Below are 15,617 nucleotides of genomic sequence, written 5' to 3'. Positions count from 1 at the left end.
ATATATATATATATATATCAGAGCACATTAAATTGGGGAGGTGGTGGAGGTGTTGAGAGTGGAGGTGATCAAAGGACCAAAAACTATGTTGTACAACCATCACAAAAATTCATTTTATAAAAAGCATTGTGTATGCCACACTATATTGACAAAATCCCTCCCTTTCATTTTCCTGATGTAATCTTCTGCCTCTGGATCCCATTTTGCTCCCAGGAATTCGGAATGACCCATAGCACCAGGCCAAGAACTGCCCTTCTCACAGGCTCCATTTCTCCCATTCCTTATGCTGCATTTATCTACATTAAAGATATAGAGAAAACTAGGAAATATTTCTATGTTATCACAGCACATTATCCTATAAAAAACAGGTGCATTTAAGGCGTTATTAAAGATCACAGTGAGTAAGATTTGAGGTAAAAATTAAATGTCAAAAGCAATGATAAGTATGAGCAATTAAAAGGAACTTTATTGTATAGGAATTTTTAAACAAGTTTTTGATTTCAATTTTACTAAACTATATGAATTTTGGCCACTTATCTGCTTTCTATTCTCAAAACCATGTGAAACAGTCCCATTTTTGATATTACTTTCTTGGTTTCTAGTCATGTTTCAAATATATTTTCAAAAGAATATGATCTGACAAATATTTAAAGGGAACATATCATCACATTAAGCTAGATATCATAACTATGTGTGAGGAGATTATGTGCTTAAAAGCCATTGCCACAGATCCTAGATCTTCCCTCTCCTTCTTGACAGCTGAGGTAATGTTTTTCTTGCTGTCACCAAAGGGATTTTTTTCAAGTAGTTCTGTATGCCCATCTCTGCACATCTACATTAAGGCTTTTTTTTTTTTACATTAAGGCATCTTAATGGGAGGGTGAACCACCTTTGTCATGATGTTTATGTTAAAACATGAAAATAAATAATTTATAAGTCATGCAAAATGGAGTTGCATTCAGATGCAATGCTGGTGACAAACGTAGCTCAGAGACGACTCATTTCTACTTCTGCCTAATTGAAAATAAACAGAAGCACATCTAAGCACAAGATGACAGGACATGCTCTCATCTCCTCCCTACTGCCTCACCCCTTGATGGCTTTGCTCTGCCATTTCCTTTTCAAGGATACTTCCTTCCCCCAATCTGTTTTATATTCCTGTTTCATAAGCTTTAATGCCCTGCAGCATACTTGTGCATTGATTGACTTATTGCCCTTTACATGAAAGGGTTTCAAGTGTTCTTCTAAGCCAGCCTTAGAATCTTCAGCCTTTTATTTTTAATTGTGAAATAAGTGTTATAAATTCATGAGCAGGTGGCTCACAGAACTATTAAAATACTCTCAAGGTGCATTCAATTCTGTCATGCTACTTGTTTTGAGACCATGAATTTGTTTTTATACTAGAGACATAATAGGCAGCAATTTAAACATAATGCCAAATTTCCCTTGCTTTTGTCGAAATTTTTCTATGAGAAAAAATCAGGTGAACACAAAACAGTGCATCCAACACAAAGCAGCTATGTAGAAGCAGGCAAAATACTGAAACACATTAACCTCACAAATCTATCAGACACCTCACTCAGTTAACCGTATGTAAAAAGAACCACACCTATCCCCATCTGGTACTATGAAATTCTCCTAGTTTCAGAAAATCCACCTTCTAACATTTTATGATGACTTACAAACTGCTGCTCTTACATTATTTACAAGAAAACTGCATGTTATTTTTAATGCCATATTTCTGTAAAATTTATGCATTGATAGACTGTGTATAAAAGTGTGCTACCATTTTTGCCAAATTATGAGTTTTATCACTGATGTTTTGCCTGTTGGATGTCTCAAATTTTTGGCACAATTTTGCACAGCCAGGTGAAAGGTATGGACATGCAGCAGTGTAGCAGAACTGATACTGAAACCCCTGCCATTCCCAGGATGCCCTTGGAGGATGGACCAGGGCCTCCTTTGAGCTTGTTCTGATAGCTCCTCATGCTGGATTCTTGCTCACATCAACTCTCAGTCACTGCCCAAAGGTCAGTTTCTTTTTTGAACTTCGGCACGCTTATGCGATGTGTTGAATATTATTCCAGAGAGTTTCATTTTGATTGTGAAAGCAAAAGGCGTTCCTGGAGAATTTCAAGCTGGAAAATGACCAAGATAATGATAGGAATCAAGCCCCGGAGAAGAGTGCTGTGGGCTGAGTGTCTGTCAGAAGGCTCTGAAGGTGACTCAGAAGTGGTACTTCCTAGAGGACAGAGATTGTCTCTCTGTCTCTCGTCACAAAGTGCTGGGCACTTTGCACAAGCTGGAATAGCTAAGTGTTCACCGAGTTAAATTCTGGTATTGCAAAAGAGGTAGAGTCTTTAAAATAGTCAAACCACACTAAGGAGAGTGTTGTAATAGAAACAGTCAGAAAAAAGTCTGACAAGGAGAATACAACCACGTGGCTCTTTATTCTAAGTAAGACGTACAGTCATTGAGCTCCTGATTTAGAGTCGGTAATGCTCAGGCAGAGTGCCTTTCCCAACAACAGGTAGTTGGTAGTTAGTCAATCATCAGAAAACCCGTTATGCAGAACATTCTACTTCCTCAAAATTGCTCTCTTGAGTATAGCTCGAATCTTCATACATTCAGACTACCTTAATTTTTCCAAAAAGTTATTTGAAAGTTTAAAGAATCCTGTACAAACTTTGCATGATGCATTCTTATTCAATATTTACACAGGTAAGCCTACAAAAGAAAAAGAACGAAAACCAGAAGGGAAACAATAGACAGCAGGATCAGGAGAAGGCTTACTCTGAAAGTGTCTCTGCTGAGTGACTCTGGTTTCATTTCAACTACGTGCATATTACAGCTCCCCGGGTGTACAGCCCATCTGCTCCTCACAAAAAGCAAAGCCACCCAAGCTTCTGGCTCTTTTCCCTGCCAGCTAGTGCCCTATATGTATTTTATATGAGTATTGCACAGTCTTGTATAGGTATGAGATTCAAGCCTTCTATACTTTAGCTGAAATCTGGTTAAACACACTGACAAAGGATTGGCTGGAGTTAATATCAATACAGGAACTTTGGCATTTCTATAAATGCCATATGTTTTTTTTCCTTAAGTAGTTATCTAAATTTGAAACAATATTCTTCCAGGCTTAAAATAAATGAGTCACATAGTAATAGACTCACTTTTCATAGTAGCATCATCTTTTTCTACCCTATTTTTAGGGAAATTCAAACATAAGACAGTTTTCTAAACATGAATACAAAGAGCTAACATGGTGTTGTTGAACCCTCTCCATGTTCTGCATGGCTTTCACTTACTCTGAGTGTATTGCATTTCACCCAAAGCCTGTTTATATTGCCTTATAGCATTTTTCTCTGTGGCAAAAATTAAACCAAACTGGAAACATTTAGTCCAAATAATAGAGTGGGGTTCTAGGAAGCCTAAGGCAACCTAAGTGTTTTGCATTCAGAAGATACCACTGCAGACTGACAGTTCAAGTAAAATGCCACGGTGAAATTGGTGGTTGAGAAGACAGTTGGGAATGTTTGAGTTAACATATTAAATCACTATTCTGTGCCCCCAAAATAGGTATCATAGAGATCTGCTGTCACTTTCAATGTGTTCACTCTGGTTCCTTCCTGAAGGTCTAGTCAATGTTGTAGAAAATTATAATCTAAATTAAATATTTAATGCTTTTCAATAACCATTTCACAATATAATGAAATGAAGACTGAAATTGTAAGCTTTATTTTTATTGTGAAACTTAAGTAAAATACCTTATTAGGGAATTTGTTCATTATAATTTTTATGAGATATTACATGTTAATGTAATAAGCATGGATTAAATTGGTATCATGGAGCTTCAAAATAACTGTGGTTTGAGGAAAATAAGAGAATTTGATCTCTTGGCCTTGACAATCCAGAACTAGGCAAGTGGTTTAAAAAAAAAGACAGATAGCTCTGATGCATGTGTTCATTCAGGGAATCAGAAATCTTCAATCACTATAGAGAAGTATTTGATTGAAGCAGGCAATTATTGTATACCCCTGTGTTTCCATCAGTAACAAAGATTGATAAGTAGATAGAATGCAGTGCCCCTTTTGAAAAAAGTGGCCTGTTGTGCACAAATTTTCCCACACCTCTTGATAAAGGAAGCTGAACAAAACATCATCTACCTGAAAGGTATTTGTTCAGAACAAAGGAAGAATGACAGAAAGGTTCCAGTGCAATCTCACCATACCTAGTGGCTAGCTGCATGGTGATTTTAAAATTCACTTAATGGATGAAAAGTTTCCTACAGATATAACAGAGATGCTTTTAAACAAACTACACAGGCATCTTTTAATCCAAACCATCCAATACTGCAGTATTTAAAGCAGTACAAACATCTATAGTCATTTACAAGATCTTGTAGGCTCAGCTTTGTCTATAACTCCAACACCTAATGCGCTCTCCTCTTAAAGCCTCCCATTTTACCACTACACTGATTTAGTTTCCCATTGTGTTATTTGAAAATATTCTATGGAACTGGAAAATAGTGTGTGTCCAAATAACACATAATTGTACTCTAAATCAGAATTAAGAAAATTAGGTAATAAATACATTAAAGTGATTTCTGATGTATCAATATAGTGTAATGAAATTAAAAATAATACGTGCCTGAGGGTGCAGCTCATGGCATATCAATTGACTAGCATGCACAAGACTCTGCATTTGACCCCCACCACTGTAAAAGAGAAAAAGAGAGAGAGAGTTGAGGTAGAGTTGGTCACTTGACTTTGAAATTTAGATGATCATCTGATAAGAGTAAAGTTTTCCTTATGTGGTGTTATTATGTTTAGATGGATTATAGTATTCTTTTTGTCCATTATGATTCTATTATCAATCTATTTTTATTTACTTTGTACCACACATATTTACATTTATTTACTAAGTGGAAAATAATGAAATAGAATAAAATATGTGTTAGTCTGCAAATTAAAGGTGAATTTTATATTAGTAGAAATAAACAAGTGTTCTGAAATCATAGTAAGTAATCTTGAAATCATAAAATCAACAAATATAAATGTAGCAAAAATTTCCTTATCTTAAGAATTAAAAGAAAAATATACTTCCATTGTGCATTTTAATACTCATGTATTTAGCCTGTTTATTTTGTTCTTTACTTTCTAAATAGCTGTGTTCTAAAATGACTTAATATACTGAAACTTAATATTTCCTTTTTCGATTAGTTCTCCTTAAAATCACACAATAGAATCAAATTATTTCTTCATTTCATAATGAGGACAGGAACAATCATCATATCAACAAAAACTGCCTCTAAGATTTCTCAAAAACACTAGGTATGCCCTCAAAAAGTGCAAAGATGTGTCCTCACATGTGATACAGTTCCTGTGCTGTGAAAAGCGACAAATTCCAGGATGCTTATTTTGAAACATTTTTCATCTAGCTAAATCATAATCATATCGCAGGTTCAGCTTTATTTTATTTATTATTGTTATTTTAGGTATATGTATATTATCTGCATATATGTAAGTGCACCCATGTCATACAGTGCACATGGAGGTCAGAAGAGGTCATCAGTTCCCCTGGAACTGCAGTTACAGACTGTTGTTAACTGCCTTATAGGTGCTGTGAAGTGAGCACAGGTCCTCTGCTTGAGTAGCTGGCACTCCTAACTTCTGAGCCAAGTCTCTAGTTCCTGCAAGTTCAAATTTAGATACAGCTTTCAGTAACCAACTCCACTTGCCATGTGTCTTTTTTAAAAACTTATTTTATTTTTAAATTATGTGCAAATGTGTGTGACTATGTGGGTATATGTACATGCCTTTGGAGTCCAGAGGAGAGCACTGGATCTCCTGGAATGGGTGAGCTCCTGGGATGTTGGTGTGGGTTATTGAGCTCAGGTCTTCTGCAAGAGCAGCAAACTCTCTTGATACCTGAGTCATCTTTGCAGCCCAGCAATGCTTTAAATTAAGCTTGTTTCCACAAAAATGGGTTTCTTGAAATAAAGAATGGAATCTCCATGAATTATATTCTACTCAGTGGTTCCCAGTGAGAACAATTGTAATTTTATTAATGACTACTTTGTCACAACTATGTTAATACTAATAAACCAATTAAAACAATCAATACAAAATTTTTCTTGATCATAAATAGATTAAACCATTTTAATGTACTGTCCAAAGATGGAATTAAATAAGAAAATCTTAAAACTCAACTGTTTTCCCAGTATTTAAGATACAGTTTATCCTGAACAAAGAATCTAAAAACCACTACATGCATTGTTATCACTGGAGAGAATGCTGTAACTAGTAAACAATCTTGGGCACATGAAAAGGTCTGTTAACTGAGTGCCTACATATCCGCAGACATTCTTTGAGAAAAGCAGCTCATTATTCGTTGAGCCTAAGTTACTGTGCTCCTGAAAAAAAGTGTTTTGTATTCCTTTGACACAAAATAATTGCATAAATTTATGGAGAACAGTGTAAATGTTCACAATGCCACCTGAAAGCTTTGCTGTAGCTGAGTGCAGCTCACCATATTTTTTTCTCAATATAATCTTTGGTTGTGAAACACATAAACGGAAATGAATATAACGAGATCATGACAGAGAAAGAGATGCTGATTATCAGGACAAAGTGTCCTTCGTTTCTAAAAGAGGCTACGGAAAGTGAAACAGAACTCACGACGCAGTGGCTGTGAAATTTGCTTGCATCCCAGAACCACTTAGCAGAGATTTAAAAATAGCAGTGCCTGGAATACACCTTAGATTCGTTAAATCAGAATTGCTTTGGTGGAACTCCGGCATCAGTATGTGTTATTGCTGCCGCACAACCAGCATTTAAACTCGATATACTGTCTGGTGTAGCTATAAGATGTTTTAAAATATTAGAATATACATATGTATATGTTTATATATGTATATATATCATAATTTCTTGAATTTTCATGTATTTCACACAAAACATCTCAATCATCTTTATACCCCCTTCCCCTCTGGCACCATTCCATAGCCCACCCCCACTGCAATTCAAGCATTCTGTCATTTGTGTGGAGTCCTATTGGATCATGTTAGTGTCCCCAGAATTCCCTCAGTAAAAGTTCATCCACTGAGGGTTAGTCAGCTTACCTAGAGCTCCTCCCTTTCACGAGATCAGCTCCTCCTCACCGGGCAGTAATCAACTTCCAATAATTCTTTGACTAAGATTCAGGCCTGCTGACCATTTCTATAGTTCTGTTCTGGAATTTTCTCTACTTGAGTTTGCATGAATCCTGTGCATACTGTCGCTATTGCTGTAGATTCATGTAAACAAGGTCCCAGGAGCACTCTATTTTCAAATGGTCATGCACCTGCTCCCTCGCTTTTACAATCTTTCTGCTCCCTCTTCTGCAATGTTCCCTGAGCCCTGGGTGGGTAGAGTCCTGTCCAAGGACTCTAATCCTACAGATTCTTATTCTCCATGCTTTGGCCATTTGTGACTTTTTGTGTTCATGTCCCCCTGTAGCATGAGGGAGCTCCATTGATGACAGTTGAGAGATGCATTTGTGTTCACTTTACCCCTTGTTCTATGTTCTGTGAACCTTTGGTGTAGAGGTTTCATTGTGGATGTGCCACTTAGACTTGGGAAATTCACAAACAATCTCTGTGTATGACCAGTTGTGGAACTCTGTAATAAACTCTGTCTTTTGCAAAAGAAGTTTCTTCGATGAGTGGTGTTTGGGAAACTTATCTGTAACTTTTAGGATTCATATTTTGCACATAGAAATTACATTTGTCTAGGGATGTGACAGCCTTAGGGTTTTCTCTAAGACCTATAACCTCTTTAGCCATGTGTATTTGACTATGTTTACAGAACCACCCATGGGTTTTCTCTCATCGAATGGGCTTTAAGTCCAATTAGATAGGTGTTTATCACCCCCAAGATAAAAGTGCCAGTAATGCACCAATGTTATTTCCTGTGCAAATCACTGATGTGGTTATTAGATTTTAAATCTAGAGTTGGACAATCAATTGATGTTCTCCCTTAGCAACTTGCATAGTGCTCTCCAAAACTATGAGAGCTAGGCTTCAGGGGAGGTGACCTCCAGGTAAGTTCCAGCTCCATTGCTCCAAATCCTTTGTCTAAAATATGTCCTCTCTTCAGCAGTGGCATGTAACCTACAAATTCTGTGATGAAATCAAGGGCTATGACAATAGCCTATGTAAGTTTTGGAGTCTCCTGGTCAGCAAATCAAAGGGAGGTTCTCCTGCCTGACATCATTGCTTGTTATGTGCCCTTCAGATATATACATGGACTCATGTAGAGATATTGTGTGTGTATTTTTTTCAGTAGGATTTTGGAATAAAATGGTTCCTTCAAGTTTTTACGCTAACTAGGCTTTATTTTTCTCTCCTCTCTCTGTTTTATTGTCCATTTATGCCTCCCCATTTAAATTATCCACATTTTCCCCATGATAATAACTGTTTCTTATGGTCCCACCTCTCTTGAGCTAATTCTTCTCCTTTACCCCCATAATTCCTTGTATAACCCTTCTTCTGCCCCTCCCACTTAAATATTCCCATTTTACCCACTCTTTTAAATGTGAACATGATATTATTATTTTTAAAGAATAAGGGATGAATGGGAGAAGCAAGAGTCCTTATCCTTGACCATCTGATAGATCCATTGCAGCTTTTCCAAAAGTTGCACTATATGTGAAGAGAAGTAAAAGGATGGTTATTAAGGTTTTAAAATATTTGTACAAACCAAAACCTCAGTTATCCAAGAAAATAATAATTGATTCATAATTTCCATTACAGAATTTCAGAAGTATCCATTCATGATAAGGGGAAAAAACATAAACAGAAAGGAATCTTGTGGCTTAAAATGTAAACAAATATTTTAAACATCAATAAGTAAACCATATTACATTCATATTGAAGAATTGCACAATACCTAATGTAGTTTAAGAAAATTCCTACACTAGTATTTGGATGTCAGACATTGGCTTATATGTACCCAAATCCACTCACTCTGCTTCATGCAGATGAAACTTAATTAAACACTGAATACATAACTAGTGTTCAACATAAATGGCAAAACTATGACTTAAATGCACCTTTATTTTTGCAATAAACATAGACCTTATGACTAGAGTCATATGTTGACATCATTAATGAAATTTTCTTAAGTTTTATTAATGTTTCCACAACCTAATACCTATTTTCCCAAGAAATTATGCTGCCACTTGCAAAAACTAGTCAAATTCTCAGCATAGTTAAATGCAAGCATATTAACAATGCATTCACATCAAGAAAAATTGGTACTTATTACACAGATACACTGATTATTGCTACTAAAATTCAAAGAAGGTCTAATGAGTGCATTTCTTCCATTTCTTGCTTTTAACGTCATCAAAGATTTGAACCACTTTTAATATTTGTTTTATTCTTCATTCTTAATATTGTGAGAAAGCGATGAATTCCAGATGTTCTTAAAATGTTAGCAACACACTCTAAGCTCTCTCACTAACTTCTACCTTATATTTGAGTTTCATTATAAAATAGCATAAAAATGCTTAAAAACACAAAAACTAAATAATACAAATTAAGGTATCTAAGACTGCTGCCTGTGCTCATAATATTTAATTCATATAAAATTCTTTGACTTTCTTTAGAGGACAGTTGATATATTGATAAAGTTCCACTCTATACTGAAGGGAATCAAGGGGAATTAGAACTGTCTGAGCTAGGACACATCCAAAAGGAACTTCATCCACATGCTGTGCTTTGGTTGGCAAACCATGATAGCCTTACAAGAGTACAGGCAGCTCACTCTGAAATTACGTTTTGTGCATACATTGAATAAACTAAACATATTATAGAAACAGCAACTAATTATACTGTGCAGAAGAAATAGAAAATTTCCTATTGTTTAGAAAGGTAAAGGAGAAAGGCAAAAAGACACTAATATAAACCTTTTTAAATTCCAAAATAAAGTCATGATCGATATGGAAGTACAGATGTATACAGATATATATGTATAATTATATATACATATATATATATGTATATATATGCATCAGTTTAACTTATTCTCCTTAACACTGTCCAGTGACAGAGTCAAGAATCAGTGACCCACTAGTACTAATGAGCACATTTAATATCAAATCTTAGCTTCTGAAAGTTGGTTTTGTTTGTTTTTTGTTTGTTTGCTTGTTTTGTTTTTAAGAAAGAGTTTCTCTGTAGCTACAGCTTACCTGACACTCACCATGTAGACCAGTTTGACCTTTATCTCACAGATACTCACCTTCCTCTGTCGCTCCAGTGCTGGGATTAAAGGAACGTGGGGTGTGGTGGCACATGCCTTTAATCAACCAGCACTTGGGAGGTAGAGGCAGGAAGATTGCTATGAGTTCAAGACTAGCCTGATCTATCATAGTGAGTTCAGGTCAGCTGAGACTACAGGGAGACCCTGTCTCAAAAAGGAAAAAAAAAGTTTTTAACACAACAAAGCAAGGCTTCTTGGAAAAAGGATCTTTTCCATAGCTGGGTTAGGGAACATGGAAGACTGATCTGGAGTATCACATGGCATAAAATGCCAGCCACATATTCAATAAAAGCTGAGAACTTTTTTAGATGAGATAAGCTAATAAAAGACATCTACTATTACCAAACATGAAGCAATAGTAAATACAAAAAAATACTATATTGCAACTCCAAAACTACAATAAATATTTTTAGGTCAATGTTGGTGTTGGGTAGGCATGTCTTCTGAGAGAACAAGCACTGAAACTCAAGAGACTCTGTAGGCAGAGGGGAGGGCCTAAGGACAGATGGTGAGGAAGCCAGAAACCAGTGGAAAGTTGCCATCTGGGAGAGGTGGGGGTGGGGGCAGGGCACTGGTGGCCAGCTGGAGACAGTGGATCTCAAAAGCTCAGCTGATACATAACAGGGAAAGAACCCATGGGTGCATGCCTTTGTAAGTGACTTTCTTTTAGACTCTATAAACTTTATACAAGAACCCGAATGAAGGGAATGCACTTTGTCAGTGGCCAGAGAACCACGTGGGTCTCCCAGGGAAGAATTTGGCTTACAGTTGGAAAATGTATAGGGTAATGTTAAGCAGGTAAAAAGGGGAAAAATAGAATAGGTGCAGAAGAAAAATAAGAAATCATTATTATAGTAGTAGTACAGACACTAAAGTCACAGGGGCTAAATTAGATACTGATTTTCATGATATTAAAGTATATATCTCAATACTTTATTAACTCCAAAGAGAAATTCAGTAACTTTACGTTGGAGAAACCTAGCAGATATCCATATTAAAAAAGCACAAAGGTCAGCATCACTAGTAATTAGATATATTAATGTCATGACCCTTATCAAATGATGCACTAGGAAGCACAATATGCTCCCTCTGATGATTCTGCCAAAAATGTACAGTCAGTGATCATTCACAGGATATCAAGTAACCCAAATTGTAAAATATTCTTCAGACAAGGATATCACAACTCTTAAAAGTAGAATTCTCGGGGTTGGAGAGATGAGACAACTGTTATAACCACTGGCTACTCTTCCAGAGGACACAGGTTCAGTTCCCAGCATCCACATGGCAGTTAACAACTGTCCATCACTCCAGTTCCAGGGAATCTGATGTTCTCTTCTGGCTTCCATGGAGATTCCACAACACAGGTGCACTTCCATGCATGCAGGGAAAACACTCATACAGAGAAAACACAAAAATTAATAATAATAATAATAATAATAATAATAATAATAATAAATTTTAAAAATGATAAAATAATAAAGATTCCACCAGAGATAGATTTGGCAACTGTTGTAGACCTTACAAAGCTAAGAAACAGCACCTCTCACTATAATGTTGGGTTCTGGACAATATTTCTAAATGAAGAATAATATTGAGGAGTTTTAAATTAAGATTTTTGTATGGGTCTTAGATTTTAACCAATGTTAATTTCCTTTCTCATAAGGTTTTATGATAATTATGTGATGTTTAACCTTCCCAAAATCAGATATGATTACGCAGACATTTTCTCTATCAGTTTTGCAACTTTTTACTTCTTGAATTATTTGAAGTGGGAAAACCATGATGGAGGGGTGAGACAATGCGAGAGATAAACAATACCTAGCTAGTTTTGAAGACCAGAGGGAACCATATTACTCCTACACCCTACTGACAAATTATACATAGCAGATCAAGAAATATATGTCTATGTAAGGTTTATCTGAGAACAACTGGTCTTTGCCCAATATTAATCTACATGACACACAGTAATTAAAAATACTAGACTGGTGGAACTAACCTTCTTGGGTGTTTAACAGACATACTTTGTGGCCTATAATAATTTGGTCAGAGGGACATAAAGGACACTTTTTCTTCCCTGTTCTCCTAGGTCAACTAGTTCCAGGGGACTATGAGCATCTCTCAAAATGTTCTTTAATGGTGGTGGGTCACCTGTCCTCTTGATCAAGGAGGCCGAGGAGACCCCAACAAACGGACTTGAACCACTGTCCAGTCTATAAAGAGGAGGGTCAACACAGAGGAATCATTTCCTCCATGCTTCCAAGTGAAGCCAACCATGTTCGAGCAGGACCTTTGACTTTTCTTCATATAGGTGGAACTGGTAAAAGAAAGGAGCCAGGGGCTCCTCCCAAACCCATGTGACCCCTGAAAAACAGATCCTCAAATGGCCTTAAGAGTAAAAATAAATCAGTTTGTCTGGGCCAACTGTATGGCCTTAAACACCCAAAAAGAAAGTATAACCAAAGATTAAAGGGGCCAACATAGTTCCATAAGAGACCATATGTATAGCTGAAGGCTACATAACAAGCAACAAGGCCAGATAGGAGATACCTTCTTTTGAGCTGTTGGCCAGGGTGGCCAAAGGGATTCCCAGATAGTAACCAAGCATAGAAGTGGGAAAATGAACAGCAGACCCCAATGTTATCCAAAGGAATATTGACAACTGATTATCACTAGATGAGGAACAGCTGACCTTCCTAAAACAAAGACCTCTAGATAGGCTGACTAGTTTACCAGAAGGGCAAGTAGTGCGGAATGGCTGGGGGTGCCGACAACACAGCAGACAGTATCAGGGATATAAGAGTATAAGGGCTCTAGTGGGGGGAGGGAGGCTATGGGTGGGTGTTATCTGGGAAGTGGGTGTAAAAGTAAATTAATTAATTTAAAAAAATTTAAAAAATAATAATTCTTAAAAGCATAAAAATTTGCTCATTAATGATTAGTAGATGTGAAAAACATTATCACTGAAATCTACCTGATGAGTTTATATCCATGTTCAGATGCCAAGGAGCTCAGAAAGTAACTGACTGTGACTAGTAATAATCAGATATATAGAGATTAGAAATGTATGTGCATCTCAGTGTCAATTGTATTGAAAATGAGTTTTTCTGTATGAAACTGTGTAATTTAATAGTGAAATGGAGATCTTTTTTAAGGTTTAAAACCTGATTCAATTTTTTGTCTTAGGGTTTATACTCAGTACAATATTGTATAATTGTATTAATTCAACTGTAAACATAAAAATTTACAGCCAATTTTGAAGGAGATGTATCTTAGCTCTGGAAATTGTTATTGAATATGTCAATGCTATTGTAATGAAATGCTTCTTCTGATTGTGTGGTTATTAAATAATTTTTAAAAAGTTAAAAACCAGTGTTGAGAATTGTGCTGTTTATGTATTAAAATAACACATAATTCTTGAGGACCCCTTCAGTACCCCCATCTCTCAGGAGTCCTTCACTTTCTTAAATTCTAATTTCTACACTACCATAGGTAATAATCTATGTACTACACTCTATTTTTTTTTCAAATTCTTTTGTTGGAGTGCACAAATACTGCTGAGCAGAACCAGAGCAGAACAAGGTCCCTGGTTACATCTTTCAGAGATTCAGCCCAGTTGCATATGATTTTCTTCAACTTCATTGAAAAATACCTTTTACCTTTAAGATTGAAGTTAATTTCAAGGAGACCAGAGAAGAGTGGTGGGAAGAAAAACTTGGAAGTTGTTGTTTTTCAATTCATCTCTGGAATTATATTGTGTGATGAAGAATATGGGGATTCCAAGGATAAATTTAGGTCTTAGAAATGGTAATTGAAGATTAGGACATTGACAGAAAGTATGTTCTCAGCAATGAGCAAGGCTGGTCTCCAAAGATGAAAGGAGAAACATAGAGTGTGACAATATGGACATAGGTTTATGTTCAAGGTTTATGTTTTTGTGAGCATCTGGACAGCTGTACTTGACCTCAAATGGGGATAGAAATGACATTCATCAAAGCCTTCTTGGAAAGCTCGTTCCTCTTTGGGGTTTTGAGGTATGTGGTAGCCTATGTTCATAAAGAACTTACAGCATTCTGTCCATCTGATAATTGTGCTACTTGTATGGAGAACATCAATGGTATGACCTTAGGTTTTCTGTTTTTTTCTGGAAACTCAAGTGACCATAGGTTATGGATTCAGGTTTGTAACAGAACAATGGTCACTGCCATTTTTCTACATATATTCCAGTCTACTTTTGGAGAGATCATCAATTCTTTCATGTGTGGAACCATCTCAGCCAAGATCTCCAGATCCCCAAAACATGCCAAGACCATTACACTCAGCAAGAATGTGGTGAGTGGATAATCTGAGTATAATCGGAAGCGCCTCTTGATTAGCAGCCACATGTGTGGTGGACTTCTGAAGAGTGCAATCACTCCTGAAAGAGAAACCATTATTTTAGATCAAGTCAATATCAACTTTGTAGTAGATAATGGAAATGAAAATAAAGACTTCATCTCTCTACTGACAATCTTCCACATCACTGAGAACAGACCCATCTTCTACATGGCAGTAGAAACAGTTTCCCAACAGGACTTTGAATTAGTGGTCTTTTTAAGTGGCACAGTGGAATCCTTAAGTGCTCCCTGTCAAATACATACATCATATGTCCCAGACGATGTGTTTTGGTGTTACTGTTTGGTTCCCATAGTATCCAAAATGAAGGAAGGGAAATACCAAGTGGATTTTCATAACTTTAGCAACACAATAGAAGTGGAGAGCCCTCACTGTGCCATGCACCTTTATGAGAAAGATGACAGAGCTAAGATCAAGAGAGGCTATGAAAACCTCAACTTTATCTTGACAGAACTTGATGAAACAGATGACACCAAAATGCAACAATGGCTTTCCAACATGAGAAAAGTCTTCTAAGAACCTAATACCTAGAAGTGCTACAAAGCAACCAACAGTTTGGGGTGTGAAAACAGGATGTGAAACCCATGATTATGATCCTGCAAGACTCGAAGCTCTACAGGCTATAGTGATAGAGCATTTGTTGGATGAATGTGTAAGAAACTGGCATATGGAAGCCATAAGACTAGCTGGGCATCTTGAATATGACTATTTGTGCTCATGAATTCTTGATGTAAACAAACAAAATAATCAAATATAATGAACAGACAAGGAGATATTTTTTAAAAGAGTCCTTGAAGAAGATAGAAAATTTACCAATGAGAAAGACGTTACCGTAATTTTAATGTAGAGCTGTATCAATAGAAAAACTATCCCCTAGGTTCAGGAAGGTGAACTAACCAATCAATGACAATAAGAGACTGC

General features: G+C 36.4%; 1 pseudogene; it reads left to right on the top strand.

The window, feature by feature from the left end:
• LOC103734195 overlaps positions 1–15,212 on the top strand; it is a 57,250-nt pseudogene extending 42,038 nt beyond the window's left edge.
• The last annotated feature ends 405 nt before the right edge of the window (positions 15,213–15,617 follow it).

The sequence above is a fragment of the Nannospalax galili genome, unplaced genomic scaffold, assembly GCF_000622305.1.
Source record: "Nannospalax galili isolate Female #2095 unplaced genomic scaffold, S.galili_v1.0 scaffold550, whole genome shotgun sequence".
NCBI lineage: Eukaryota > Metazoa > Chordata > Mammalia > Rodentia > Spalacidae > Nannospalax > Nannospalax galili.
The sequence above is the reverse complement of the archived record's forward strand: the minus strand, read 5'-3'. Positions and strand labels throughout refer to the sequence as shown.